This window comes from Dunckerocampus dactyliophorus, chromosome 16, assembly GCF_027744805.1.
Source record: "Dunckerocampus dactyliophorus isolate RoL2022-P2 chromosome 16, RoL_Ddac_1.1, whole genome shotgun sequence".
Classification (NCBI taxonomy): Eukaryota; Metazoa; Chordata; class Actinopteri; order Syngnathiformes; family Syngnathidae; genus Dunckerocampus; species Dunckerocampus dactyliophorus.
The window spans coordinates 6428270-6433147 of NC_072834.1; positions in this window are offsets into that span (position 1 = coordinate 6428270).

The window sequence follows — 4878 nt, forward strand, 5'->3', positions numbered from 1 at the left end:
CATTGTTTCTGTTATATTTCTAGATTTTTTTTTTTTTTTTACCCATCCACAATCCTCATGTGAGACACCAACACATTTGTCTTTCTCTTTTCTGTGCCTTATAAAGATATAAAAAGACGGAGCTAAGAATGCACTTAATGGGAAACATTCTGCTTAAAAAGCCCTCTGAAAAAAGCACCAACAACGCCACATTTACATATAATGTGGTGAGCAAATTAACCAAGCGACATTGTTATTAACGTTACGCCGATCGAACTACGTTACTGGCGTATTGACGCTCTGCCGCACCACACCGGGTAGCTGCTAGCCGGCTAGCTGCTAGCTTCACCACACACTCGCTCGCAGCGCGTCACAGCGCCTCAGGCGACCACTGACAGGTAAAACTACATATTGGAGCTGGCGCTACTGCTGCTGTGTTTTTATTTTAGCTTTTAGTTTGGAAAAATGAATGCTAGGTGTAGGCGTTTGTTTTTATGTTGCTATGTGAAATCAAATCAGCAACTAAAGTAGTCTCTCTCTGTCAGTTTCTTGATGCAAGGATAAATCCTGAAGTTGTTGAACAAGTCGATGCTCTCCATATCACAGCAACAGTAATACTTCAAAGGATCAAAATTCGGCAAAATACTGTAAGTATTACACGTTATTATGAATGTGCCTGTAACTACATGGTTACAGTATGGATATAAAATCTTGCTGGAGGTGTTTTAATAGGCGGCATAGGTGTGTCCCATTACATGCAGTAATCAGCTGTCTCTTTAAAATCTGTTTTTATATCGTCAGAACACAGAAAAGAGAAAGACGTTTGTTTATTTCTCAAGTAAGGATTGTGGATGATCGGCAAAATTCCAAAAAAGTCCAGTTTTCCTTTAATATTACCCCCAAAATGTTATCATATATACTGCTCAAAAAATAAAGGGAACACCAAAATATCACAACCTAGATCTAAATTAATGAAATATTCCTATGAAATATTTTGGTCTTTACATAGTTTAATGTGCTGACGACAAATTCACACAAAAATGATCAACTGAAATCAAATGTGTTAACCCGTGCAGGTGTGGATTTGGAGTCACACTCAAAATTCAAGTGGAAAAAGACACCACCTGTTGTCTATTCCATTTGCTCAACAGCACGTGAAGTTGATTGTCAATCTGTGTTGCTTCCTAAGGGGACAGTTTGAATAACGTTTTGACTGAGTGTGAATTGAGTGTTCCCTTTATTTTTTTGAGCAGTGTATAAAATATTACATGAATAAAGCAGGTTTGTATGTATCTAAAGACATAGAGAAAAATGTTGGTACCCTATATGAAAGGTAGAAATACCTACAATAGTCACTGAAATAACTCTAAACGAACAAAAGTAGCAATAAAAAATATAGATATTAGAAGAAAATGCATATTGACACGATACAAAGCTTCGGGCAGACAAATCTGGAGCTTTGTGTCAAGTCACATCAACTCTGTTTACAGACACAAAAATGAGGCATACAGCGAAAACAACACCATACCGACTGTGAAAGATGGAGGAGACGAGGTTATGTTCTAAGGCTGCTTTGCTTCATCCGACACGGAGTGACTTTATTCTGTGACATGAAATCTCAAGACTGTCGAGGCATTCTGGAGCCTGATGTGCTGCCCGGTGTCAGAAGGCTTGGTGTCAAGTCACGGGGCACGTGTCCTCCAACAGAACGATGAAACAAAACACATTGCCAAAAACATTCAAGAATGGCTCATGACCAAACATGGGACTATTCAAAAGTGGCCTTCGATGAACCCTGATTTAAACCCAATTGAACATGTGCGGAGTGGGCCAAAATACCTGTTGACAGGTGCAGGAGTCTCATGCACAGTTACAGGAAGGGCTTCATAGCAGTAATTACAAAAAAACCAATTAAAAAAACAATTATTTTCCAATTATTTACGCGATTCTTGTGGTGTTTTCCTTCTAAACGGCGCCAGTAAGGGTGCCGACCAGGCGTGTATGTATGCATGTATGTATTTACAGTATGTATGTTTATACGTAGCATGTAGTTGCCCAAAAAACGAAGAGAACATGCATATTTTTGGAATTCGGGAGGAAACCGGAGTACCTGGAGAAAACCCACGCACGCACGGGGCGAACATGCAAACCAAGCGGAGATTCGAACCCAGATCGTCCCGATCTCCTGACTGTGCGGCCGTCTTTCAGATCATCAATACCATTTCAATGTTAGTCAATGACAACACAGCTGAACACAGAATACAGCTTTTAAATGAAACCTTTTATTATTCAAGAAGAAAAACATCCAAACCTACATGGCCCTGTGTGGAAAAGTGATTGCCCCCTAAAGCTAATAACTGGCTGGGTCATCCTTAGCAGCAACAACTGCAATCAAGCATTTGCCATTACCTGCAGTGAGCCTCTGACAGCGCTGTAGTGGAATTGGGGCCCACTCATCTTCGCAGAATTGTTGTAATTCAGCCACATTGGAGGGTTTTCCAGCATGAAGCGCCTTTTTTTAGAGGTGGACTTGCCGTATTTTGGATCATTGTCCTGCTGCAGAAACCAAGACCTTCTCCTTTAGGATTTTTTGGTCGACAGCAGAATTCAAAGTTCCATTTATCACAGCAAGTCTTCCTGAAGCAGCAAAACAGGCCCAGACCATCACACTAGCACCACCATATTTTACTGTTGGTGTGATGTTCTTTTTCTGAAATGCGGAGTTACTTTTACGCCAGATGTAATGGGACACGCACCTTCCAAAAAGTTCAGCTTTTGTCTCGTCAAAGTACCAGTATTTTCCCAAAAATCTTGGGGATCATCAAGATGTTCTCTGGCAAAACTGAGACAAGCCTTAATGTTCTTTTTGTTCAGCAGTGGTTTTCGTCTTGAAACTCTGACACGCAGGCCATTTTTGCTCAGTGTCTTTCTTATGGCGGAGTCATAAACAAGGACCTTAACTGTGGCAAATGAGGCTTGCAGTTCTTTGGATGTTGTTTTGGGGTCTTTTGTGGACCTGTTGGATGAATCATTGCCGCGTTCTTGGGGTGATTTTAGTTGGTTCACCACTGTTCCGTGTTTTCGCCATTTGTGGATAATGGCTCTCACTGTGGTTCGCTGGAGTCCCAAAGCTTTAGAAACGGCTTTATAACCTGTATAGAGCTCAATTACTTTCTTTCTGTGTTTGTTTTTAAAGGTAATTGCTGTGATCAAACATTTTTGGGGGTATCTAATCTATCCAGCCCAATTTTTGACTTTGTAGTAAATAATGTTGCCATGGTTACATGGAATGTTATGAAATGTAACCACCATTCTAGCAACATAGCACGTGGCGGGCTCATTGCACGCTGTGACCAAACTAAGAGAAGAAGAGCACGATAATAAGATATAATAATAATAATATAATTGAATAAGTATGAGCAATAATCAGATGGGCAGCATCGCCATGCAACTGACTGCTACTGCTTGGCAAGCAGGCCTATAATAATATGAGGCGTACGTTTTTATCAACACAAACTTCGTGTCATTTTGGACTCAGCCTTCTGTGTTGACCTGTCACGATGAAAGTGGGCCATGAGGATAATCCTGGCATGATCACATGACCTGTGTCATTTTTATAAGGCAAGACACAGCAAAAACTGACCTAAAATACAGAAAAAAATTACTTGAACAGCTGCGGTCTGCTTCAAACAGGAGATGTACAGTAACTACTGAGATAGTAGACAACCCTCATTGGTGATGCAATGTTGCCGTGGAAACCACAGGGATGCTCTTATCCTGATGAGGAAAGTAACTAGCAACATGACCCATGACTTCAAGAAATCGGGGCCCATTTTACACAAAAGTTGTTATTTTACACACAAAAAAAGAAACGTTTGCATAAATAGATTGTGGTGTGACAAGATTTTATGAGAATAAAATATGACTTGCACAACAAGAGAGTTGAACTTGTGTGGGAATAAATTGGCAGTATTACCTGAAAAAAAAAAATCAAGAATAATGTCAGAATTTGTGGACTAAAATTGTAATATTACAACATAATAGCATCCTCATTTTAATCGAATACAAATAATTGTGTCTATGTGTGCCCTGCGATTGGCTGGCGACCCAAGTCAGCTGGGATAGGCTCCAGCATACCCCCGCGACCCTAATTAGGATAGGCGGCATAGAAAATGGATGGATGGATGGACGGATGGATGGAATAAATAACTGTATAATAATGCAGCTAGGAGAGTAAAGTCATTATATTACCAGTGGAATTTTCCAGGACTAAATTACAAATTTTACAAAAATCTGTAATTAAAAAACAAAATAAAGTCATAACGTTATGGGTTGAAAAAACATTGAATAACTCAACTATATAAAAAAGAAAATTACAAGAATAAAAGAAAAAAATACGTTTCATAGAATTAACTACAAATTTTACTCAAATAAAGATATCATTTTTTTAATGCGGTTGTTTCATGAATCATGTTAGAATTGTATGCAACCAAAGTTATAATATTACAAGAAAGTAAATCACAATTTTAGGTTAATAAAGTCAGGATTTCAGATGAAAACATTTTTTTTTACAAAATAAAGTCATAATATGAAAAAGAAAAAACTCTTCAAATTTGTACTTTAGCATCAATAAAAAAAAGAGTACTTGTAAGAGAAGAAAGTCCTAATACTATGAGGGGAAGAATACAAGCATACAGGAAAAAAAATAGTTTTTACAGAATTAATTCAACATTTTTAATAATATTACAAGAAAAAGTGCTGGTATTACAAGAATCAAGTGCGGGTTTTAGGCAAATAAAGTAGTAATATTCCAGGAAAATAAATCACAATTTTAGGGTAATATAGTCGAGATTTTAGGAGAAAAATTGGAATTTTATGAGAAAAAAAATGCAATATTGC